This window comes from Lemur catta, chromosome 9 (assembly GCF_020740605.2).
Source record: "Lemur catta isolate mLemCat1 chromosome 9, mLemCat1.pri, whole genome shotgun sequence".
NCBI lineage: Eukaryota > Metazoa > Chordata > Mammalia > Primates > Lemuridae > Lemur > Lemur catta.
The window spans coordinates 61486460-61514286 of NC_059136.1; positions in this window are offsets into that span (position 1 = coordinate 61486460).

Sequence of the window (27827 nt, forward strand, 5' to 3'; positions counted from 1 at the left end):
TGATCAACTTGATGTCCAGCTGAAGGCATGACATACAAGGAAAAGATGAGCTTTTCCTCAGTGAGGGCTGTATCTTGCCTTGTCACCCTCCATTAGTTGTTGGGGAGTTGTCTCCATTGTACAGGCTGAACAGATACAGCACTGAACTGAAGGGTGTGGTGCCTCCCATTGTAGGCTGAATTGTTTGCCCCCCAAATTCATATTAAAGTCCTAATCCCCGGTGTCCCAGAATGTGCCTGTATTTGGAGACAGGGTCTTTAAAGAAGTAATTAAGGTTAAATGAGGTCATATGGGTGGGTCCTAATCCAATATGACTGGTGTCCTTATAAGAAAAGGAGATTAGGACATAGACGGGCACACAGGGATGACTATGTGAAGACACAGGGAGATGACCAAGGCAAGAGGCCTCAGAAGAAACCAGCCCTGTTGATACCTTGATCTTGGATTTCTGATCTCCAGAACTGAGAAAATAAATTTCTGTTCTTTAAGTCACCCAGTCTGTGGTACTTTGTTATGGCAGCCCTAGAAAACGAATGCACCTCCCCTTGTTAAAAGAGAACAGCTGGAGAAAGACTCCCCCAACCTCACTCCCAGTGTGAGTCAGAGGGTGATTCCAAGGTGACTGCCTGGAAAGGCATGCCCACAGAGGAAGCTCCGAGAGCTCTTGCACTAGAAACCCACAGGACCCCTTCAGAGTGGCCAGTGAAGGCTGAAGACAGATGGTGCTGGGATCCTTTCATGTGGCCTTCCCTGGGGCTTTGCAAGCAGTTTGAACTTGTTCCTTGTAGGCTGATGCTAAATTCCATTCATTAGCAAGTTTCCCAGTGGTCTAATTTTATTGGTTCCTCAGGAGTTCCTCTCCTGCCTTTTAGGCCTCTAGTCATCTAAAATATGGTGTCTTCAGCAAATTCACCCACCTCATTATGCGTGATCCCTCTTTCTAGGCCATTTAGCCCTTGTCCCAGCTCCTAATAAATAAATACTGATTCTAAGACCAAAACCCAAGAGGCCATACATTTAATTGCTTTCCATGCTGAGAAAGAATCATTTATTAGTGCTGTGCAAAGCGCTGTGTTTGAAAACTCCAAACCACATGAAACGCTGCAAGTTCTGAGCCAGAGTCTGACGGAGAAACAGCCAAGTTCCATCCGAACTTTGTTAGGCCTCACGACCTTTCACAAAACCTCAAAGCAAACAGAATTCAGCCCCTGGATAGGCTCAAACTCTGAGTTGAGTGCTGTCATTTGTTTGGTTTTGTAGCAGCTGCTTATATCACAAATCCCCACTTCTGGTTAAAAAAAAAAATCCACAAGATGGCTTCAACCCAGTGTGATGTTCTGGTTTATTTTTGTTTTGTAACATGTCTATTGATTGTGAAACTTGTGACTGCTTTGGAAAGTCAGCTCCATAGAACAACTTGTGGGTTTAGAACTGCCAGGTAACTTGGGACCCAGAGATTGAATTCAATGAGAAACCGACTGTAGTGAATCTGGCTGGAATGGTGAGAGAGGAGACGGGGTAGCAGCTGGGAGGTCAGAGGAGAGTAGTTTTGTTTGGTTTGACAGAAGAAAGGTTAGGGGCTGAGGCACTGTCTGGACACAGTGGGTGTTTGGTAAGAATTTGACTGACCTCTCCAACACATGGAATCTGTAGTTTCCTTGTGTCTGAACTTCATTCAGAGATCCCTGAGAGGAGTATAATGGCCATTTAGAGATCAGCAGATATCCATGCAGGTCTGCTCGGACACTGCCTGCCTGAGTTAGTCAATAGACTGGCTTGACAGGGAAGGCTGTTCTGAGAAGGAGGCCAGTCAGTGGCTCATGTTGTTATTAATACATCTGGATGGAGAACGCAGGAATCAGCAGCCAGAGAGGGTTTGCACTTTGAGTCAGACATGTCCACTGGGTTGGGTCAGGTGCCTAGGACTGAGGCAGACCCAGGAATAGGTGACAGAAATGCAGTCATTTCTGTGGACTAAACACACTCTTTGGACATTCCAATGGTAGTTCAGGCAAACAGAGATGACTGGAACAAAAACTTGGTCTTGGTCAAGCAGGTGGAGTCTCGCACCAGGCAGTCATTCGAGTGGTGGACTCATTGTAGGCTGCTAGTGGGTGGCTGGAATTTGGGGGCAGGATGCTGATTCTTGTGTGTTCAAAGTTAGTTTGAAGTAGGAAGGGATGCTCATGGTGGCAGTGCTGGAATAGCAGAAGCAGGATTGGAGTCCTGATTTCAGGGTGAGAATTTAGTTCTAACAGCTGGCAGATGTGCATCTGTTAAACAGAGTCTCAAAGTCAGGTAAACAGAGGCTGACTCATCTATGATTTAGACTAGCACTACTGAAAGCACTTCTCTTTTCCCTTTCACCCCCCTCCCTGCCCTCCCCTACCAAGATGTAGATGGAAAAGGTTTGGCAGGGGGTGGAGGCATTGGGCAGTGGAAGGACATGAGGTCACAAGAGAAGGGGATCTAGATCAGGTGGGGCCTTGTAGGTCATGGTGAGAACTTTCAAGGTGAGGAAGGCTCTAGGGATTTACCTCACCATCTGCTTGTCTCTGCTTTCAGGTCCCAGGTCCAAGATAAGCCCAAGAAGGAACCACAAGATAAGATTTGACAGCGTTTCCTACCTTTCAGGGGATATGTGAACCAAATTCAAATTATTTACATTGGCAATCTTTTCATAAATATTGATCTTATTCTCAACAGCAACTCCCTGCATTTGGTCATGTTAACGGTTGTATAATCTTACATCAGTCCCACAGAAAGGAACAAAAGACTAAATAATATTTTGACCCCACTGTTTTGGACTTCCTTATCAATTCCATAGATATTTTATCTTTGTGTTTATGATTATAAATATTTTAATAACAATTACATGAAAATTAATAAATTTCTCTTGAAAAAGCTTTTTGCTGGAAGTCCTTGCTAGAACAATTAGACATGAGAGCGGAATTAATGGTGTCCAAATGGGGGCAGAAGAGCTCAAACTCTCAATCTTTGCTGATGATATGATATTATATCTAGAAAACCCCAAGGATTCAACCAAGAGACTCCTGGAGTTGATAAATGAATTTAGTAAAGTCTCAGGATACAAAATCAATACACACAAATCAGAGGTATTCATATACACCAATAACAGTCAAACTGAGAACCAAATAAAAGGCTCAATACCCTTCACAATAGCAACAAAGAAAATAAAGTACCTAGGAATATATTTAACTAAGAAGATAAAAGACCTCTACAGGGAGAACTATGAAACACTGAGGAAGGAAATAGCAGAGGACGTAAACAGGTAGAAAACCATACCATGCTCATGGGTTGGCAGAATCAACATTGTTAAAATGCCCATACCACCCAAAGTGATCTACAGATTCAATGCGATCCCTATTAAAATACTAACATCATTTTTCACCGATATAGAAAACATAATTTTATGCTTTGTATGGAACCAGAGAAGACCCTGTATAGCAAAAGCAATCCTAGGCAATAAGAACAAAATGGGAGGCATCAATTTACCAGACTTCAAACTATATTACAAGGCTTTAGTAATTAAAACAGCTTGGTAGTGGCACAAGAACAGGGACATTGACCAGTGGAACAGAACTGAGAACCCAGATATAAAACCATCCTCATATAGCCATCTAATCTTTGACAAAGCAGACAGAAACATACACTGGGGAAAAGAATCCTTATTCAATAAATTGTGCTGGGAAAACTGGATAGCCACAAGCAGAAGACTGAAAGAGGATCCACATCTTTCACCTCTCACAAAAATCAACTCACAGTAGGTAACAGACTTAATCCTAAGGCATGAAACTATTAGAATTCTAGAAGAAAATGTTGGAAAAACTCTTATAGACATTGGCCTAGGCAAAGAATTTGTGAAGAAGACCCCCAAAGCAATCACAACAACAACAAAAATAAATAAATGGGAAGTGATCAAATTAAAAAGCCTCTGCACAGCCAAAGAAACTGTCATGAGAGCAAACAGACAACCTACAGAATGGGAGAAAATTTTTGCATACTACACATCCGATAAAGGGCTGATAACTAGAATCTATTTAGAACTCAGGAACATCAGCAAGAAAAAATCAAAAAACCGTATCAAAAAGTGGGCAAAGGACATGAACAGAAACTTTTCAAAAGAAGACAGAATAATGGCCAACCAACATATGAAAAAATGCTCAACATCTCTAATCATCAGCAAAATGCAAATCAAAACCACAATGAGATATCATTTATCTCCAGTGACAATGGCCTTTATCAAAAAGTCCCAAAACAACACATGTTGGCATGGATGTGGAGAGACAGCAATACTCATACACTACTGGTGGGACTGCAAACTAGTGCAACCTTTGTGGAAAGCAATATGGACATACCTCAAAGAGATACACATAGATCTACCATTGATCCAGCAATCCCATTATTAAGCATCTACCCAAAAGAACAAAAAAAATTCTATTAAAAAAAACATCTGCACTCAAATGTTTATAGCAGCACAATTCACAATTGCAAAGATGTGGAAACAACTCAAATGCCATCAATATATGAGTGGATTAATAAAATGTGTTATATGTATACTATGAAGTACTACTCAGCTATAAGAAACAATGGTGATATAACACTTCTTGTATTTTCCTGGATACAGCTGGAACCCATTCTCCTAACTGAAGTATCCCAAGAATGGAAAAATAAGCACCACATGTACTCACCATCAAATTGGTTTCATTGATTAACACCTAAGTGCACATATAGGAATAACATTCATCAGGCGTCGGGCAGATGGGAGGGAGGAGGAGGGGGGAGGGAATGGGTGTATACATACATAATGAGTGCGATGAATGCCGTCTGGGGGATGGACACATTTGAAGCTCTGATTTGCAGGGGAGGGGTGAGCAAGGGGAATATACATAACCTAAACAATTGTACCCCCATAACATGCTGAAATAAAAAAAAGAAAAAGAAAGAAAAGCTTTTTGTAGGATCGATGTTTGTTATCTCAATTCTTTGATGACATTTCCATAATATAGTTAAACCATTGTTATTTTGTTTCAATAAAAGGATTATTATTATAAATTATTATTTGGATCAATTATTTTCTGGTGTGATTTATTCATTTTGATTCAACTTTTACCTAGTTATGTATTCTGTGATTGAGTTTTCTTTTGCAGAAATTGCTTCTACTAAGTTTATTTCTCAGGTCAAATTATATAAATATATAAAGACTTGATTCTTCCACTCACTTTTAGCCAATAAGCATTTTAAATAGTGCAATTTAGATATTGTACATTTTGTTTTTAAAATGTATTTCTACCAACTCTTTTTCCCACTTTTAATTCTTCGGGTTGTTATCTATACTAAATTTTACCATGTACAGTTCTAGCCAATGTTCTGTGTTGGATTTTTTTCTTCCAGCAACGTTCAGTAAGAATTAGATAAATGGCTGGTAGGTGGTAAGTTTTTATTGGAGCAATGGGCAAAAAGCACCATCATAGGTGTCAGATGCAGGACAGAGTCTGAGCACTAGGTCAAAGTGTTTTGCTCTGGCCTCTCCCCAGTCCCCTACGACATCTAAGCCCTTCATTTGCACACGATGAAGCCTGTTAGGAGGATCCTTTTGTTAGCTCTTTGACACATGTCACCAATAGGGAGTGGTGGTAATGGGGCCTGGGAAGGAAAGGGTCTGAGAAACAGATAACTGCTCCATTATGACAAAATTCCAGAATGAAGCAATCATTTGTATATTCTTTTGACAATAAACTTTTGCTTAAGATTATTGTTCCCAGGTTACAAAGTTGCTGGATTTGCATCTCCACAATTCATCACAAAACTTTATGAGAAGCATAAGAAGTTAACAGAGAGCAAAATGACTAGCATGAACACTTTAGAATTCTAAATTTTTTAGGGTTGGAGTATAGTGAAGGAGACTGGCACAGTGTGGGGAACAGATATTGTAGATTGTATTGGAAATAATAGGAATATGGGGCCAGAAGACTTAATGTCTACTCCCAGTGGGTCTTTTTTCTAGCTTGGGGGATGTAGGGCCATTTACTTGGTCCCCTTAAGTCTCAGTTTCCTCATCTACAAAACTCTGAACACCTCAGAGAGTGGTTGTGAGGTTTATGAAACATACAAACAAATGTTCTGGCTAATGTGGAGGCCAAGCAAATGGCAGTCATTACTGGGTGGTGATCATGACCTTGGGGAATTAATCACTTTTCCTTTCAGAAGAAAGCTTCTTGTCCTGTTCCTCACCTCTCCTCCTATCCCATCCATCCTCATCCTCCTCCTCCTCCTCCCCCTTCTTTCTGTCCTTTTTTGGACAGCCACACCCAATAGTCTTAGGGTGAGGGCTGGCCACACCAGAAAGACCAACTTTATGATTTAGAGTGGGAGCTTTGGGTCACATGGTATTAGTCAACCTAGAGACTGAGTTCATCCATGTGAACAACCAGTCAATCAATCATACCTATGTATTGAAGCCTCAGTGGAATTCTGGACACAGAAGCTCAGGTGAGCTTCCCTGTGTGGTAGAACTCCATGGGTATAGCACACATCCATGCCGGGAGGGTAATGCATCCTAGAGACAGCAGAAATTTTGAGTCTGGGACTCTGCTGGATTTGCCCTATGTGTCTTTTCTGTTGACTGACTTTAGTGTATCTTTTCCCTGTAATAAATGTAACTGCAAATATAATAGATTTCATGGAATTTGTGAGTCTCCTAGTGAGTTATGGAAACTCACGGTGGTTTGGGGAAACTCTCGAACGTAGTTGGTGTCAAAAGTGAAAGTGGTCTTGTGTGGACTCTTGCCTATAACTTTGTTGTTGGACCCCAGCTCCTTGCCTTTGGGGTCTGACATCTTGGGCAGCATTGGCAGTCTGGAAGATGGTGCCCTTAACCTCACAGTTTGGCTACCTTCAGGTACCATCCCCACTGCTTCTTATTTTTCCCTCAAAATTTTGAAAAACTTTGATTTATTGTATCATATTTATCATCTCTGGTGATTTCTGGAATATGAACAAGAAAATAAACAATTTTTAGGTATTTATTTGTTTTGAGCTATGGGTAAAATGCAATTAAAATGGTAGAGTTTAAGTTCCTTCAGTGAGATGTAAAGAAAAGTTTACCCATATTATTCACATGGCTAATTCACTCAACAAACACTTGTGTGGCTCTTGCCATGTACCAGGCATTACTCTAAATGCTATATGTGTATTAACTCATTTGATATTGATAAGACCTTTGAGGCAGACTCAGTCATCATTATTATTATTCCTATCATTGTACAAGTGAGCTTCTTGAATTTTTTTTCTGTTTATGTCTTATACACTGATTTTCCTACTATGAAAAGTGAGTATTTAGCGTTTTTTCACATGCAAATGTACCTCTTTTACACACACACACACACACACACACACACATATACACACACCTTACATTTTCCAATTATCCCAATATGTTTATATTCGAATTTGGATTAAATCAATAAGTGGTTACATTACTACGTTCATGTAAAAGCTATTATAGCAGACCCATGTTGTACAGTAAAGACACCTATCCTTAGCAACCTAACATTTTGCCTTTTTCTAACATTTATAATTACCTTCTTTATTCATTTGTTTTTATTTGTTTGCTTAGTCTTTATGTTCTGATCACTATTCAATCTCAAACTTTCCTTCAGTGATGTAAGTTTCCTTTCAGCTTGTTCATACATAGAAGTATTGTGTGATTTCCATCTTCTTAAAGAAATATTTCTGGGAGCCCTTTGATGTGCTCCAAAATGGACTGGTTGGTCTCTGGGTCTGCCACATGGCTATTGTGTTGGTGTCTCTCTTTATCCTCTTAGGTATCTCTGCCTTTGTGTGGATCTCATTCCTGGATCCCACATATTCCTCTTTCTCCATTTACTCTCTCATTTTGGGAAGCATTGTACCAATTATGGTCCAGTCAAGAGGCAGAAAGCACACCAATTATTTTAACAGAGAAGATATCATATCATGAATTACTAGTGAACTGAAAAAGGCAAAAACTGAAGCATCATGGTAGTAATAACTACAGAAAATAGGTACTACTAATAGGACTGGGGAAACAAAAGAACAACTGGGGAGCCTCGGTGGTGGAAGCCCTGAAGAGCTGGGAACCAAAGCTGTGGGGAAAGGAGTATTATTCAGCTGGCATTGGTGCCTCAGCAGCTTAGAGGAGGAATATGCTGGGGGTCATTCCTCCGTGCAGTGGGCACTGGCTGATGCTGGTGTATCTGAGGGGTAGCAAGAAAAACTTGCTAACTTGAACCAACTGGTATTACCAGGGTGAGAACCATGGTTGAGATGAAACTGACAGAAGGCGGAAGCAAACAGCAAGGAACACATCCCTTCTTCCTTTTCCAGTCTTGCAATCAATCTCTCTTCCTCGCTTGCCAGTGCCCCCCTATTGGCAGAGACTAACATGAACACCATTGAAAAAGGCAGATATATGATTGTAGAGTCCAGCCCCAGCATGGCAAAGGTGAGCAGAAAAGGGGGAAGGTGAAAGGGGGAAGTCGAAGCTAAAAGACATTAGCTTAGGAATCCTCACTGAAATATTCTCCAATAGCCTCCCAAGAAAGAGTGCATGGTGGGAGTGTTTCATTTTGGTTTTGTTTTGATATTTTTCATGTTTGCAAATTTTACCTCTACATGTGATTTGGGCGTGGGATTCCAGATTGTAAACTATTTTCTCTCAGGGAATGTTTCTGGAAAAGCTCCTCTGTCTTCTAACTTCTATTGTTATTGCTGAAGTCCAATGTCATTCTCTTCTTGACCCTTTGTTTGAAGCTGATATTCCTCTCTCAAGCTTATACAATCAATCTTTTCTTTGTAGTCTTCTAAAATTTCATGATGATATGCCTTGGTGTGGGCCTGTTTCATTGTTCTGAGTTGTCGCTGGTTTAGTCTGGATAATTGTGTCCTTAAGTTCTGAGAAATTTTCTTAAATTACTTTTTTCTGTGAGTTACTTACCTCTATTTTCTCTCTCTCTTTTTTTCCCCACTGCTTCTCTTATTTGGATGTTGGACCACCTAGAACTGTTTTCTAATTTTCTTTACCCCTATTTTCTATCTTTTTGTCTTTTTGCTCTAATTTCTGTGAGATTTCCCCAGCTTTCATTTTCAAGACTTTTATTGAGTGTGTCATTTCTTCTCTTATATGCTTAATTTCCAAGAGCATTTGTTGTCCTCTTTAATGTTCCTTTTTTATAGTGTCTTGTTCTTTTTCCATAGATCTAATATCTTCTCTGTAAGTCTTTTAGTAGTTTTTATTGAAGTTTTTTTTTCTGCCTAATGTTTTCTTAAATTTGCCTTTGGCTGTTTAACCTAATTAGTACACTTTCTAATTTTAAAAATATGTCTTGTCTGTAATTTTTTCACTCTTTAATAGCTATTATTAGTAGTAGCTTCTTTCTTTTTAAAACCAGTCTTGAATTTCCTTCAAAAGCTTGAGCTTAGTGTGAACTTAGCACTCGTATTTTTGTTGGCAAACACATGCAGGAGTCTGCTTGCAATATGTACTCATACAGTTCTCTTACACACAAATGATTCAGGGGTCACATCATGTATTTAACTACCCATCCCCCACCCCTAAGGTACTGACATCAGTTAAAGCTGCTATAATATTTTATTAATCTTTGTAATGTTCCCTATCTTGATTTCAAAGAATTTTTTTTCCTGGCTGAGAGCCAATGTAAGAGATGTGACCAAAATGTGCCTTGTCATAAACAGGGTGTCTAATGTTCGGTAAGGGACTTACCTCACACACTGATCATCTCTGCCACGTCAGTCTGTACTTTGTAAGACCCAAGAGAAAATATTAGGAGTATGTTGTGTGCTGTCTGGCACCTGATTATTACACTAATAATGTTCCAAGTATATCATTTATCACAGCAGTAATTAACAACAAAAAACCCCTCTTATATGCCACTGAGTTCCCTGAAATCTACTAAATAATCATAGCATAATCGTGGCTTTTCCTCCCAGAAGGAGCCCTTAGAGATCATTTAATTCACTCTCTCCTTTTATGTTTGGGGTCACGGCACGGGAGGAGTCAATGATGTGATCCAGATCACATGGCTGAGTCCCGTGTACTGTGACTACCCCTCCCCTGCGCACACTGCTGTTCCTGAAGGCAGCGCGGGTTTTCTGGGGTTAGCCACTTGCTTGCACACCTGCAGCCAGGGCCTGTGGGCAGCCTCTACTGCACAGCATGAGACACATACGGACTTTCCTCGTCCCTTATAAGAAAAGTTCTTGGAACTGAACTCCGACGTGCCAGCGTGGATCCCACATGTTTACAACACTGGTTGATGGGGCTACCAATTTCACTCCAGGAAGATTCCAGCTCTTCAAAATAGATTGCGTCCAGGCCACATATTGGCTAAGTTTTTAAATAATAAATGATCAAGACTTTTCCTGAGTGAAGTCTCAGCTTGACTGGGGCTGCTTTCTTACTACTTGTCTTAAATTGTACATCATGCAGCAATGCTAATGTGGGACATATGTTACACCTGCAACTTTTCTGGAGACTCTAGATAGGCTAGAACACAGGCAACCCTACTCAGCTTCTCTTTCATTTAACAACCAGAGCAGAAAAGTCTGGCAAAAGAAGAGTCCCTATGAGAATTTTGCCAGTCATCTGTGGCTTCTTGTTCTGGGTCTTGTACGTAGAACTTTCTGGACAGAAGAAGCAACCCAACAAACTTTGGGGGTTTATTCCCAGCATGATTCCTGGATATGCTCTGCTAACTTACCCCAAACACTCAGTAGGTAACAGGGCTTGGCTCCTAAGTTCTAGTTCTGTAACTGGCAATGCCAGACTTCTGTTTGTGTCCTGTGTGTTGCTGTGGCTGTCCATTTTTGTGGAATAACTGCTCCTCAGTACCTAATTGGATGGTTTCTGTATATAATTAGAAAGGAGAAAAATCTAAAACAAATATAGCAAGACTGCTTATTTTGAACAAATTGGCAATTAATTAATTCCATATGTTAGAAGTTGTAATCAACAGCTGCAGCAAGAGCAGCATCTTCTGGATGAACAGAAGAAATGACAAGGAAAGGATGGAGAAAGGTTCTGAGATCTTGGTCCATAAGCTTTTTTGCTATGTATCCAGAGACTGATGTTCATTTCTAGGTTTTGCACAAGCAATTCTCAGACAGTAAGAGCTAGCCCATGTGTGGAAGAGTAGGAGGAAAGTAATTACATCTATCTTCATATGGGAGATGAAGATGGAAATCTCAGCACCTAGGTATATTGCAGAAGAGGCAGGACAAAGGGCACCCTCATTCTGTTCGTGTGTGTGCCTTTAGAGAGGACAGCATTACCAGCAGGAGTTTCTTTGAACATGAATGAATGCATAGGAGGAGACTCCTTTCCTGTAGCATGGATGCATGAGGGTGACATTGAAACAGAATTGGGAATGGAGGCCAAAGAAGCAAGGCAAGGATGTTGAAGTGTAGCTATGCCAAAGCTGGTACGTGGTTAATTGTGTATAATAGTGAGATCACCACTCCCCTTCCTATGACCTCCATTAGCTACAGCCAATCTCAAGCGTATCACCTGGGGAAATTTCTGTTTTTTCTTCCCATAACACTTTTTTAAAATATATATGTATATATATATATTTCATTTCAGAATATTAATATATATATATTTCATTTCAGAATATTACAGGAGTACAGATGTTTAGGTTACATATATTGCCTTTGCCCTGCCCAAGTCAGAGCTACAAGTGTGTCCATCCCCCAGATGGCAATCACAACAACAACAAAAATAAATAAATGGGACCTGATCAAATTAAAAAGCCTCTGCACAGCCAAGGAAACTATCATGAGAGCAAATAGACAACCTACAGAATGGGAGAAAATATTTGCATGCTACACACCCAATAAAGGGTTGATAACTAGAATCTAAATAGAATTCAGGAAAATCAGCAAGAAAAAAATCAAACAACCTCACTAAAAAGTGGGCAAAGGACATGAACAGAAACTTTTCAAAGGAAATTTCTGTTTTTATTCACTAAGTGCTTGAGAGTTTGAACATGTTTCTGTACATGAGCATGAGCACGTGAACAAACACACATACACACACACACTCATCCCATCCTATCCCATTCCCATCCCATCTCCTTCTCTCATCACAGGGCACTCATTCTCATGGCTTCCACCTTTGCAGCAGGGACAGTGATTCCCCAGCCTTCCTGGTGAGCCCTACTTAACGCTGTGCAGTAGCCATGTGCTCTCTGTCAGTGCATAGCCACTGCTGAATGATGTGCACAATTCTTCTTAGGTCTGTGACTGTTGTTATTCTTTCATTTGTTTTGCTTCCTATATTCTCTCTTAAATGAACAAAATCTTGGCACATGGCTTATCTATAAAAAAAAGAGAGGCTGTTCTGGTTTCCATTTCTAAGAGAATTTTGGCAGTAGAAGGCAAGAGGGGTGGATATTTTATTGCATTTATCAATCAAACATTGTGCATATGGAAACATTCCTATCTAGATAAACCCTCAGAGCAATAGCTGTTTGCAAGATGCCATTTTGAAAAAAGGATTTTCTAACCCCAGTTGGACTGAAAAGGAAAACTGGAGGAAATGGACAAAAGAAAAAATTCAGTCACCAAGAGGAATGATACAGTTTTTGGTTTATAAAAATAAAGACTGGTTACTCATTTGTAGTCAGACCTGATAAACCTAATTTTATAAGTCAGAAATCCATTGTTTGCAAATCCAGATGCCAAACTCTAACCATTTTAACCAAAAATGGGGATCTGTTTTTGAGATCCTTGGTCCTGTCAGGGAATCCAAGGAAGAGTTAAAGAAGTGATCTGTAGAGGTAGCTGGGATGCAGATGGGTCTCATTATAGCTGGAACTGTCTTGGTACTGTCTGGCTTTCTCCACATAGTAGAAAAGGTGACCTGAGTTTCTTTCCCTCTTTACCACTGAGAAGAGACTTCTAATTCTTTCGGTCTCAAGTCCACATTTTCAGTGAGAGACTTACTGGCACAGCTTGGTATGGGTGCTCACCCCAGGAACTGTGAGCTAGAGCTGGAGGCTGGGGCACTAGATTGGTCTAGCTTGGATCTGGTGCCCACCTCTGGGTCAGTCAGCTGGGTGGGGGGGGTCATACTGTACTCACACAGACAGTTCCCCTGTTAATTATGTGGATTGAGGAGGAGCTGAAAAGAAAACACCATAGGTGTCATCTACACAGTTTAGCGCTATTCAGAGAAGTGCCTTTTGTGTGCTTGTTTTCCTTACAACTTTGCTGATTATAGGAAAATAATATGTTGCTTCAACTTACTGTAGAATGGAAGCCACATTTATGTTTGTGCCTGGGGGACATTTTTGGCTCTAGGAGGTTAGGCTCCCACTCTTCTCAGAGTGAGCTCTGATGGCATTAAATGTTGGCCTTTGTGAGGACCAAATACAGATGGATGTTAGCCAACATCATGGTTTGAAGAGTATTGTTTTTCTTCTAATTAAAGGCTCTCAGGAAGCAGCTGGGCTGAGGAAATGCTAGAATCAGAGATCAGCATCTTACAGTATGCTGCTTTTCGGTGAACCGTGAGCTGGAATTCATTGCCACACACCTTTTCCTGCCACTTGTGAGGCTCATTCTCTCTGCTGTTTCCATTCTAAGAAAAGTGGTCAATGTGGCATTCTCAACACAATCCGTACTCCTCAGGACTCCATGAAAACAAAGATTGCCACATTGACATAAACATTTGGGTGTGGGAATGCAGTTCTTAATGAGGTAATGAGGACTGTTTATCTTTTGGTCAGTCGGTTCATATGCTCATGGATGAATATTACTGTTAGTATGAGACATGATTCCACATCCATTCTATTCTTATTTTTTATTTTTATGAATAAAAATGCAGAGAAATTTTGTTCACATAAATGGGAATAGAAGGATTTTTATTATAGGAATGTCATGTATTCTCTGAATTCTTTATGACTTGTATACCAAAAGTCACATCACTACCAAACATCAAAAATTGTTTTAATTATCTAACAGCTGATGAATCTATAAAGTCTTATAATTTTGTTGAAAGCAAAGTGAGAAGCCACATGACGTGTAATAATACATGCTACACAGTCACTTGAGTCCCTCATTTTATCAACATCTATACCAAGATTTCAAATTGTCCCTTTGTTTGGCACCCTGGAAGTTTTTAAACCCTGGGCCAATGCACCTGTTTTATTTATTATTGCTGCATAACAAACCATTCTAAAACTTGGAGGCATAAAACAGCCATTTTGTTATGTTTATAGATTCTGTGGTGGGGAGTTGGTCAGGGCATAGTGAGGATGGCTTTATCTCTTCTCCTTGATGTCTGGGGCCTTAGCTGAGGAAAATCAAAGGCTTAGATGACTGTAAGGCTGGAGGCTAGAATTAGCTGGAAGCTCCTTGTCTTAGTCCATTTGTGCTGCTAGAACAGAAGAACAACAGATGGATTATTTGTAAACAAAAGAAATTTATTTATTACATTTCTGGAGGCTAAAAAGCTTAAAGTCAAGGTGCCAGCAGATTGTATGTCTGGTGAAGGCCTTTGTGCTGTGTCCTTACCTGGTGGAAGGGACAGAAGGGCAGAGAAAAGGGGACAAACACTGTGTCCTCACATGGCAAAAGATCAGAAGAGAGCAAAACCTACTCTCTCTTACTCTTTTATAAGGGCCCTAATCCCATCCGTGAGAGCTCAGCCCTCCTGACTTAATCACATCTTAAAGGTCCCCATCCCTTAATACTACCACATTGACAATTCAGTTTTAACATATGAGATTTGGAGGGAACATAATCATTCAAGTTATAGCACTTCTTTATTTATATGCCCAGTGCCTGCACTGGAATAATGTAAAGTCTGAACTCAGTTGAAACTGTCTATCAAAAGGCCTAAACATGGTCTTTCCGTGTGGCTTGGGCTACAACATCACGGCCTCAGTGTAGTCAGATCTTTTACAGGGCTCAGGGCTCCAGTGTAAGTATCCTAGTGAACAAAACAGGCTGCATTGCCTTTTATGACCTAGACTTGGAAGTCATATAGCATCCCTTCTGCTGTGCTCTATGCCTCAAAACAGCAATAATCTGGCTCAGATCTAAGGGGACTCCAGCTATCAATGGAAGAAGTGTCAAAGGACTTGCAGAAGCTTAAAAAAAACCCACAGCACTTTACTACAATTTGGATTGAGTGAGAGATACATGTTTCTTTTCTAAAATGGCAGAAAGAGAATTGTGAAAGGGGAAGTGGTAGAGAAGAGCCTCATGATGTCCTGACAGTATGTTTTTTCCTGGGCAGATCAATTTAGGAAACTTACATGTTGAAAATCTGGAAATTGATTGATTCCTTTAAGGCTATCCATGCCCATATTCACATTGGGAAGTCTTTCTATACCACCAGGGGTGTGTGTATTTCAGTTTGAAGATCACTGCCACAGGATTCAGTTTTGGCAAAGTTGATTTAGATGTATTCTGGTAAAATGTACAAGTTATACGAACATCTCACCATCAAATGAAAACAACAAACATAATAAATAATAATGACACAAAATTGCCTTAAAATAAAGGCAGAAAGAAACATGATATATTAATAGAATTTCTCTTCTGAAATACTAAAAACTGGAGGACAGCACAATGCTGACTATAGGGCTTAAAGGGAAATGGTTGAAATTCAAGAATTCTGTACTCAGAAAAACTTCATATGTTAAAGAATTTTTTTTTTTTTTCTTGAGACAGAATCTCGCTCTGTTGCCCAGGCTAGAGTGAGTGCCATGGCGTCAGCCTAGCTCACATCAACCTCAAACTCCTGTGCTTAAGCGATCCTACTGCCTCAGCCTCCCGAGTAGCTGGGACTACAGGCATGCGCCACCATGCCTGGCTAATTTTTTCTGTATATATTTTTAGTTGGCCAGATAATTTCTTTGTAATTTTTTTAGTAGAGACAGGATCTCACTCTTGGTCAGGCTAGTCTCGAACTCCTGACCTCGAGCGATCCATCCGCCTCGGCCTCCCAGAGTGCTAGGATTACAGGTGTGAGCCACCACGCCCAGCCCTATATGTTAAAGAAATTTTAGGATAAAAAATAACTCAGGAAATCAATCATTTACATATGTTCCTAGAATAAATGAACATCCCAAAACACTAATGGAAGATGCACTTCAGCTAGTCAAGAGAGAATAAATTAATAAAATCTCAAGAATTAGAAGTGATGACATTGGTGATGGCTGCATAACTTTTGTGTATTCCTGAATCACCACATAAAAACAGAACAGGTAGATAGCAAAACAAAATCCATGGGTATCATTTACAAAAAGCTAGGTGACAAGGTATCTCCACAAATCAAATATAAATGAATGATGACAAACTAGCATAGCCACAAGAGAGCATGTTATCCATCTGTGCTAGAGAAAGCAGAGGGACCTGTCAGTGGGAGAATGCATAGCCCAAGTTTCTCACTGGGAACTTAAGTCATATTATTTGAGAAAGTAGATAAGTCTGGGAGCACTTTTGTCATTATAGTAGTTGGAGAGTGTGAGGGGCTCACTAAAGGCTTAAAGTAGCTGAAGAAGTATACCCCCATGAAATCTCAAAACTGACTCACCAGGGGTGAGGATAGGGATCCATACCAAGGAGAAACTGCTGGGATAAGAAGTTTGGAGGCAACAGAGCCAGGAATGTTTAGAAAATAAGTCACTATATTTAAAAATACTACACAAAAACAACAGAAAAGATTGTTCTGTGAAGTTAGAAGGGCTCTCTGAACCATTTTCCTTCTAAAAGTCAAGGAGAACTAAATTCACATAAAAATAAGCAACAGAAAATTACTGAGGCCAAATCTCATGCAAAGATATTATAGGAAAAAGAGATTAAAAAGTGGAATAACATCCTTATAGATAATAAAGTCATGCCAGAAGGATATGTTCAAAAGAAAAGATAAAACTGCAATGGATTACTTCAAAACAAACAAAAAGGATTAAGAAAATAATATAGACATGAAAGAACAACATGAATCAGAATTAGAAAACCTAAAAAATGAGATGATGCTATTCAATGAAGAATTAAAAATACAGGAAAAAGTCATTTTAGAAATAACTAAACTAGAAGGAAAATGAGAATAAATACACACAACAAATATCTATCTTAAGTAACATAGAACATAAAAAAGAGGAAACATCAGAATCAAGAGGAGAAAAAAAGACAAAAAAGGGCTTGAGAGAAAGTAACAAATACTGAAGATAGGAAAAGAAGATCCAAAATACTGATAATAGGAGTCACCACCAGTGAAGCGAAGCAAAGGAACAGAATAAATAATGAGGCCTATGATTCAAGGATACATCACTGAAATAAAATAATATTTGAAATAACTTATTGAAAGAGTACATTGTATATCTAAGAAGATGACCAATGCCAAGACATATTCTGGTAAAATTATTGGACATTAAAGAAAAAGAAATTCTTTCAGAGTCTAGGCAAAAATAGCAAATAACTTACAAGAGAAATATGATCAGATTGTCATCACACTTTTTGACATTAATCCTTATATAAGAAGAAAATGAAGTAACATATTTAAGATAGTCAAGGAAAGAAAACATGAGCCAAGAATTTTATGTCCAACAAAATTGGCTTTCAAATATAAAGGACACAGAAACCGTTATGCACTTTTAATAACTTTAGAAATATTGTTCTCGTGAGATTTTAATAAGGAATATGCTGAAAAACAGGCTTCAGACAAGCAAAATCAATGAGACAACAATCTAAAGACATGTTTAAAAGGAAAAGGTTATAATATCTAATGGTTAAAAAATGTGAAAATACAGACATAAGCCAACCATAAAAATCTGTAGAAGAAGGGGGAGAATAGAGGAAAATAACAATTTTAAGTTTCCAGTGATTATAATTGGTGGTAGTAATACTGAGTTGTTATTCTAAACATATTGTAAGTGAAGAGTAGATAAAGCAAATGAGTAATTATGGGATATTCAATTTCTATCATCTCCTGTGCTTTGAGAGTCAGGATTCTCAGAGTGGAGTAAAAGAGATACAGATAAAATGTGGAAAACTTTAAACAAAAACCCAGTAGTTCTGAATTTGAATTGGAAATATATGTATAAACTTACAAAATACTTCAATATATATGTAATTTATATACAATTAAATATAAAATTATTTTACATATCATCCCAGATAGCAAGGAAGCTGTCAAAGATCACTAGGATCATGTAAAAAAACCCAACCTTGTAGCCAATTTGAGAAGGATCCTACTAGTCAAAGAATATTTTGAGTTTTATTAAGGATAAGAATTATAATAGATTAAAACTCATCTAACTGTTTTAAGTCTATGGGATATTTTTAAATATACCAATTGTTCATTTTCTGAGAATGACAGGGAACCAATATATTAACTTGAAAACTGGGAGAATAAACAAAAGAATCAAGAGTTTATCCTGTTTTTCTGTGTGACCTGTATCAGGGATTAACCAAATTGTAGACGAGGGAAAACATTTCCCCATAAAATTATTTCAGCTGATAAATGAAAACAAAATGCTAGAATTTCATGTTACCATGTTTCAACTTATAGTTCCGATCACCAATGGCTACCAACATCACAAAAAGAGAGAAACCAGGCTGGGTGCGGTGGGTCATGCCTGTAATCCTAGCACTCTGGGAAGCCGAGGCGGGAGGATGGATTGAGCTCAGAAGTTTGAGACCAGCCTGAGCAAGAATGAGACCTCGACTCTACCAAAAAGTAGAAAACAATTAGCTGGATATGGTGGCACATGTCTGTAGTCCCAGCTACTTGGCAGGCTGAGGCAGGAGGATCGCTTGAGCCCAGGAGTATGAGGTTGCAGTGAACTATGATGACACCACTGCACTTTACCCAGGGCAACAGAATGAGACTGTCTCAAAAAAAAAAAAAAAAAAAAAAAGAGAAACCAGACGCTGACTGCCTCCTATTATTTTGCCAATGGGATTTAAGCAGCTCTGGATCTACCTGTGCATTTGCAGGAAGCACAAAGGATCAAAAATGAGTTGAACTGCACTATGAGCCTAGCACCATTTATGACATGAGCAAGTGATCATCAAAAACAGGCTGTTGGAAACTCTACAGGTTAAAATTGTTCGTTTTTAATGCATAATTTTATAAGGAAGATAAAGTAATGGAGGGGGAAAATGAAGACTAAAAAAGACTTAAAAGACAAATGATGGACAAGACTAAGGGATGCACACTTGGGTGAGAAAACCCTAAAGGATGCAAGGAAGTGATTACAAGGAGAGTCTAGGTGGAGTTAGTTTGTAGGGAGAGGGTAGGAACTGTGATTAGGATGGGACATATGGAGGATTTTCTGGGAAAGGTAAGGTTCTAGTTCAATCTTAACTATTAGAAATTGATACTTAGAAAAATATAGGCTAAATATATTTTTAAAGTATAAAAATAGCTATGAGACTAATTAAAAATTGCATATGTTGTTTTCAATTTATTAAAAACCCAAACCAACGAAACAAATAAAACTATACAGCACTTACACTAAAATATAGAAAAGAAAGAAAAAAGCAGGAATAAATAAAAAAGAGACAGCATAATATGAAATTGCAGTTGACCAAACACAATAGTACTTCAAGTAAGTTACTGACACCCATGTTAATATACAAAGATGATCATTTTAGATCAATACGGAACACTATGTTTTGTTATTTTTTAAGAGATACACTGCATTAGTCAGGGTTCTCCAGAGAAACAGAACCAAAAGAATATATTTATATATGTGCATGTATGTGTCTATATTCATATCTATATCAATATCTAAATCTATTTCTACTTACATATATCTGTCTTTAGAGAAGAGAAAGATTTATTTTAAGGAATTGGCTCATGCAGTTGTTTCATGCAGTTATGGAGGCTTGGTGAGTCCAAAATCTGATGTGGTGGGTTGGCAGGCTGGACCTCCAGGGAAGAGCTGATGTTTCAGTTCAAGTCTGAAGGTCATTGGATGGTAGAGTTCTATCTTGCTCAGGAGAGGTCAGTCTTATTTTATTAAGGCCTTCAACAGATTGGCTGAGGTCAACTCACTTTATGGAGGGCAATTTGCTTTACTCAAAGTACAGTGATTTAAATGTTAATCTCATCTAAAAAACACTCTTATAGAAACATCCAGAATAATGTTTGACCAAATATCTGGGCATCATGGCCTAGCCAAGTTGGCACATAAAAGTGATGATTACACACAACTAAGAGTAAAATGATAGAGAACAATTAAATGTAACAGAAGGGGAAACATTTATCAGGCAATCATAAACCAAAACTGATATTACAGTATCTACTTTAGGCAAATTAAAATTGACTGTGGGGGGAAGCAGCTCTCACCATCTTTGTCAAACATATCAAACATTTATTAAGTTCTTACTGAGTTCCTGGTACTAATCAAGGTACTTAGATAAATTGACCCACAAATCTAAGTGTCCTACCTCATCCGTCAGTTAGAAAATGTTTATTGAGGTCCTGCTATCCATTGGGTATTCTTCAGGGTGCTGAGGGTTTCAGGGGGAACAAGAGAGGCAGAGTGTCTGTCCTTAAGCAGTTACATGCAGAGCTGGAAGGCAGACCACAGAACTTTGGAATATCAAATAAATATCTGAACTTTTCCCCAGTCCCTTCCTTCCCACACACTCCTCAGCACTGCTACCATGCCATTTTCCCTACAAACAAAGCTGGTAATGATCCTCCTTTTATAAAACTCTCACAGGCTCTCAGTTTTCTCCCAATTTGCTAAATTTTTGACATCAAAGAAAGTGATCCTTACCCCCAGTTCCCAGAATGGGAATCCACACCTGCTCCAAGTCTTTATGCCTCTGTACCTCAATGTATTCATTTACATACTCTTCTGGACTGTGAACTCTTTAAGGACGCACAACCTGGTCTCACTCATTTTTGTATTTGGAGTCTGCAGATAGTAGTCACTCAACAATATTTACAGAATCACTGAATGACCCAAATGTTTATGGCAGCACAATTCACTATTGTAAGGATGTGGAAACAACCCAAGTGCCCGTGAATTCATGAGTGGATTAAGAAAATTTGATATATGAATACAATGGAATATTACTCAATTATAAGAAATGACAGTGATCTAGCATCTCTTATATTTTCCTGGATAGAACTTGAGCCCATCCTCTGAAATGAGGTATCACAAGAATGGAAGAATAGGCTCCACGTGTACTCGCCATCAAACTGGCACTGACTGATCAACACTATGGTGCTCACACGGTAGTACTATTCTTCAGGGATTAGGGGGTTGGGGGTGAGTAAACTCACAACTAATGGACGTGGTGAGTGTTGTAGAGGGGAAAAGTCACGTCTCAAATCATGGTTTGGGTGTGGCAAAGTCATAACATGTAACCAAAATGTTTGCACCCCCATAATATCCTGAAATAAATAAATAATAAAAAAGAATCACTGAATGACCCAATAAATTATCCTCAAATGTGAACTTAAAAGTAGACCTGGAACAAAGTGGCATAGAAAAGAGTGACGTTATTTATAATCGGGTCATTTTTGTTAAATTCAAATGCAGGAAGCACCTAATATTTAATGGTTTGAACTTAAATCAGAAACTAAAAAGGCTAGAGCCACTTTTCCCATAGATTCCGAGATGTTCTAGGTTGCTGGGCTGATGACAAGGACCAGAGAGGAGCCTTTCTCCGCCCCGCGAGCTTCCCCTCTCTGGTCATCCCTTGGGCACTGTCCTTTCCGACTCTCCGTCGGATCCAGCTGGTGCTGCCACGCAGAGCAGAAATCGCCTCTCCTGGCTCTGAGCCCCGTGCTGCTTTCATCTTCTTCCAGGGAGGGGGGTGAGATCCTCTGGTCTCATCAGTCATTTGCTCCCTGTCAACAAGCCTGCTGCCAGGAGCCCGTGTGGCTCAGGTGGCTGCTGCGAGAAGTCCCCGCGGGGCGGGGGTCATTTGGAGTCTGCAGAAAGCCCCCCACCCAGCAGGTGCTTACGGCCACAGAGGAGAGGAAACAACCTAGACGCCTTCCCCTAAGAGGTGGTTTTACCAGAAGGAGGATGAACAGCCCGGAAAGCATCCCGCCAGCAAACCTCCTCCTGTCAGCTCCAAGCCGCACAAAATAAATGCGCTTTATCTGCAAGCGAGATTGGCTTCCGAGGGTCGATACATCATGCAAGGCAGCGCTACTCCCTCCCGAGGAGCGTCATCTTCTCCCGTCTCCAGTGCCCTGGTCCCCTGGCCGCCTTCCTGCTGGCCGCGGGACAAGTTCGAAAGAGCAGAGGGATAAGGCGACGCTCCTCTCCCCCCACCCGTCCAGCCTGCGCTGGGGCCCGACGCCCGGCCTGGCTGCAGGTGGGGACGCGGCCTGGGCCTCTCCGTGTCCCTGCCAAGGCCCGGCGGCCACGCCCGACCCGCCAGAATGGCTGACCTCCAAGTGCCTCATTTCCCTCCGCTCACTCCACCTCGATGGCGCAGGAGCTGCTGGAATTCTGGTCTGCTTAGTGTTGGATCACCTTTCATCTCTGGTGGGAGGATCAGCGGAGTCAGGGATCAACTGCTTGGCCGGAGCCTGCGGCAGCGCTGAGCAAGGGTTGCACCCAGGCCTGACTGCCAGGGTTCCCACGGTGAGACTGCAGCTTGGCCACGAGGTGAGGGGAACGGGGTTAATATTGAGCCGAGAGCTGGAACTGGGGACAGATAGGGACTTGGGACGTTTTGAGCTTTCTCCTCAGGATCCCAAGCAGGTCTTCAATCCTTATTTTACCCCTGTCTGTCCACCATTTAGGGCACAGGGAAGGGGAAACTGAGAGTAATAGGAAGGAAAGGATGAAATCGGAGACCAGAATAAAACAAGGGAAAATGAAGCAGGGGAGAGGTGGGGGAGGCGAAGGGCTGAGGCCATCTGGAGCAGAAGGTGCTGAAAGAGCAGGGCTGCTGGCTGCTCTGCTGAGCCCACTTTTTTGTTCTTTTCTCGAGTTCTTCTATTTCTTTCCACCCTGAGCATTGCCCTGGTCTTGGAAATGCTTGGAAAACCCTTGTTGGCAGTGAAGACTGCTTTCACACTGGGGAAGGCCAAACTTGCAATGGCTTGGTGAACATGCAAACCTGTGTTGTTGACTGTAAAGTCTCATGCCAAACTCTGGAGGATGTGGCTCAACTCACAGGACTGCAGTGAGCCCTGTTGGGAGAGATGGAGTGGAAAGTGAGTAGTTCTAGACTCAGCTGTACCCTTAGCATGCTGTGTGACATTGTCCAAGTCACTTAACTTCTCTGGATATTGGTGTTCTCAATTGCAAGATGACACACGAGATTATTTCTAAGATCCTTTCTAGTTTTAAAACAGTATAATATCTGATCATATCTTTTATCTGTTTAAAAGTCTTACGGCATTTTGCCCACTGTCCTCACTTAGCATAATACGATAGGGCCCCACCTTCCTTTCCAGCTGTATCTTCTCCTTTCCTTTCCTTATATTCAGCAGCCAAGCCATTCTGAAGTCATCACAGTCACTCTCTCTCTCGATCCTGGTCTTCGAATATGACATTCCCTCCGCTTGCAATGCCTACCCTCCTCTGCCCACGCATGACCCCTGTTTTCCCTTCAGGACTCTGCTGCTCTTGGGAAGCCATACCCTCAACTTCAGCTAAATGTGTCCTCCCATGTATTCTTAAAGCCTCTACCGTAACTCACATGTCACTTTCCAGGGGATATTGTAATTGCTCTTCCTGTCTGTCTGCCTGGTGAGACCTCCATCTCACTGAAGGCATGAGCTGTCTCTTGTATTTTTAAGCCTAGATCAGTGTCTTAGCACAACGAATGCACCAATGAATCCTTACAGCTGACCTCAGAGCCCTTGTCCATATCTTTCTGAGTTTTTTTTTTTTCTTGGAAATATTTCTTAGAAATGTTTTCCTTAGTGAGAGAACCAAGGCAATGGGAGTGGCAGAAAGTGGGCAATAAAGCAACTGTATTTGGCCCCCAGAGGCCTCTGGATTCTGTTAAGGAACTGTACATGCTCTTGGACTGAGGATGTGAGGCAGCCTGCTTTGAGGACTTGGAATGCAGGGGTTGAGCTCAGCAGTGCTGTCCCCGCAGGGGAAAGTACGATGATGTCAATGAGGCTAAAACGTAGAGAGGCGTTTAGAGAACTGAGCAAGAGAGGGCATCTAGGTATATTTTATGAATCACTTTTGTCATTTTTCAGGCACCATGTTACTCATTCTCCCACCCATCCTAGTTCTAACTACAGAGACATCAAAGCGTAGAGTCGGACCCTTATCTAGCCATGGCCTTCCCACATTACCCACAACAGCGAGAAACAGGCTATGGGAGGACCCGGGGCGATTCCAAAAAATTGCAAGAGGGTCAAAAGGGCACATGCGTGTCATTACTTACTGAGCAAATGGGAGGTAGAAACTTTGGAAACACATGCTCATTAAAGAAAAAGTGAAAAATAGAGAAACAGCAAGAATGGAAAATGAATGAAATGAAAGCTATCTGTCCCTCCCCCAAAGCAACTACCATTAAGAATTTGGGAGGTTTCATTAACTTCTTTATTTCCTGCACTTTTCCCCATCTTTGCTTTATTTTATTTATTTATTTATTTATTTATTTATTTATTTGAGACAGAGTCTCGCTCTGTTGCCCGGGCTAGAGTGAGTGCCGTGACATCAGCCCAGCTCACAGCAACTTCAAACTCCTGGGCTCAAGCAATCCTACTGCCTCAGCCTCCCAAGTAGCTGGGACTACAGGCATGCGCCACCACGCCCGGCTAATTTTTTCCATATATATTTTTAGTTGACCAGATAATTTCTTTCTATTTTTAGTAGAGACGGGGTCTCGCTCTTGGTCAGGCTAGTCTCGAACTCCTGACCTTGAGCAATCCACCCGCCTTGGCCTCCCAGAGTGCTAGGATTACAAGTGTGAGCCACCATGCCCGGCCTTTGCTTTATTTTAAAATTAGTTATCTTTATAGTGTACAGATAGTTTTCAGTTTTGATTGTTTAACTTAAATTACAAAGAAGAATCTTCATTTTATATGTACTTTTAATAAACTTTCAGGGTTACGTTTTACTGTCTTAGTGTTTCTATTTTTTAATAATAATAAGTAGACATATTTCTGCTATACATAGCAAACAATGGAGACTGAGCGAAAGTAAAGAAAAATATGAGTTGTAATAAAATAAATTTAAGAAGGAGTGTGTGATCGTCGTTGTTTTGTGAGAATGAGGCTTGGCTGAGTGGCTAGATGAGTGATTTGTAGAGAAATTGGGAAATCTGTTTCTAGAGGTAACTTGGGTACGCGATGGGCTCATGAAGGGGGAGGAAAAAGAAGCATTTGTGGTTCCTGGCTTGTCTCTCACCAAGAGAGGGCAAGAATCAGCCACTGTTCTTTTCCCTCTATCAGATCAGGCCAAGTAGCCTCCAAGACTCCAAATTACTATTGATTGATTTCCAGTTTCTGGGCTGAGAGACATCAAACAGGCCCTGGGCCGGTGGGCAGTGCGTCGCTCCTGCTGGGGACACAGGAGGCAGGGTCATCTCAGACCTTCTGAGTAGAGACAGGGCTCTCTCTCTTTTCTTCTGCCAGGAGCCAGTGTGCTTCTGCACTTGGCGTGGGGCTGGACTCACAAGCACTGGTCTCCACAGAAGAGGCTGAGGGGTGACAGTGAAGGGACTTTTGTGTCTGAAATGCTGTAAGAGAAACTTTCATTGAGGCAAACACCTAGGAAAGGATTAACAGGTGCACATTAGTTACTCACTAATGCAGAAGCTACTCTAGACAGGCATGGACAATGTAAGACTGTTAATATTAAGAATAGAGGTTTGGTTAAACCATAGGAAAAGTCTTTAAAGTATTGTTTGTAAGCAAAAGAAAATTTCTGGTTAATACATAACCCTGTAAAATGTTGTTTATTGTTGACTCCAGTTATTAACAGAGCTATATATAATTTTGTCTATGTTTTGTTTTTGAAGTGTAAACTTTATTCCATATTCCTATTTAGCTCTATCTGATATATCTAAAAAAGTGAAATGGAAGAGGAAATTCAAGGACTTATTAAAACAAAAGTGACAAGTGATAGGTCTCCTGATAGGACACATACCTAGAGAAAATCCTGCTGTTGTATGTTAGAGGATTTTTAATACATAGAAATTGCTTCATCAAGAGGGAGGACGATTGGAATAGAAGTTTAAACACAGCTTTATTTTTAATATGATATTTTAAAAAATACAGTAGTATAGAGATGTATAGTTATATAAAAATAATAAAAGTAACTAAATTGCAGATGCTTGGGTGACTTCTAAGTATTTCAAGTAGTATTATCAAGTATTTTCGTAGCAGGACAAATGGGAGAGAAATTTTGTAGGGAGGGAATGGAGAGGAAGAAGGGAAGGATTGAGATGTAATTTTGGAACTGGAGGCTTCTTATGTGACAACTGGTCACATCTGCGACCCTGACTTCCTACTGTATCTCTAGTCCTCTTCTAAGTTCCAGAATGATATTTCATTCAACTAACATTTATTGAGTGCCTGATATTTGTCCATTAGATTTAAAGCTGCCTTCTGAACTTATATATCAAAAAACATCTTCCACATCAAGAGAGGGGGAAAATGAACATTATTATATTCCTGCCCGCCCCAGCTGGACCACCTAATTTGTTCCTTCTCTCGTATTGGCCATCTAACTGACATGACACTTGCCCCTGCCTCTTGGGCTGGGAATCTCTTGAATTGTTCTCTGTTCTTCTCTTATACCTTCCACTTTGTCATCAGTCACCAAACTCTGTTGAGTCTCTTCTCATCTGCCTTCAGCCTCTCATCCCTGTCTCCTTGAACTCTGCCTTGCAAAAGAACTTTGTCATCTCTAATCTGAATTAGTGCATTTATTTCTAGCCTCCCCACCTTCAGCCTCTCCTCATTTGAGCCCATTCCCTTCAATGTTGCAACCAAAGAGGTTGCCTCTTGCAAAGTTGACCACATTATCTTTCTGCTTACATTTCTGTAGGCTCAAATTCCTGCAGTCTAATTCTCAGCTGGAAAAGCACCATTTTTTTTAGAATGATTTGTCTTTTGCCTTCAGTAGGAAGGCAGTACTTTGAAGAGTAAAAAGATCATAGTAGTGCTGAGAAGGGCAACATAAAACAGAAAATAACTAGTACACAAGGAAAGTGGAAAACAAATGGAGTTTAAGAATTTAAGAAATAAGTAAAATCTTGGAGATAGAGGCAACTCATGGAAATACAAATGTTGGGTCACATCCCACACCCCAACTGTCCCGGAAAGAAACACAGGTCTTCTTACACTATACTTGGTATGATGTTTGAGCCAATTTTAACTAAATCTTAAAAGACACGGTAAGTAGCTTTATTTTTAATAGACCCACACTGGAAACATCCTAAACGGATTCACCAAATCATTGAATGGATAACCAAACTGTGGCACATCCATACAGTGGAGTACAGTTCACCAATTAGAAAGAAGCGAACTGTTGATGCCCTCAGCAATTTGGGTGGACACCAAAGACACTGGGCCAAGCGAGAAAACCTAATCCCAAAGGGTTACACAGTGTACATTTAGATAACTTTTCAAAGGGTCAAAATTATAGTGATAAAGCAAGATCAGTGGTTTCCAGGAGTACTAAGGGCTAGTGCTGGGAGAGGGTGTGACCATTAAGTGATAACATGAGTAATTTCTCTTGTGGTGATGGAACAGTTCTGCATGCTGCCTTGGTGATGGTTATATGAATCTGCACATGTGGTAAAATTGATAGAACTCTCTCTATATAAAAAAGTGT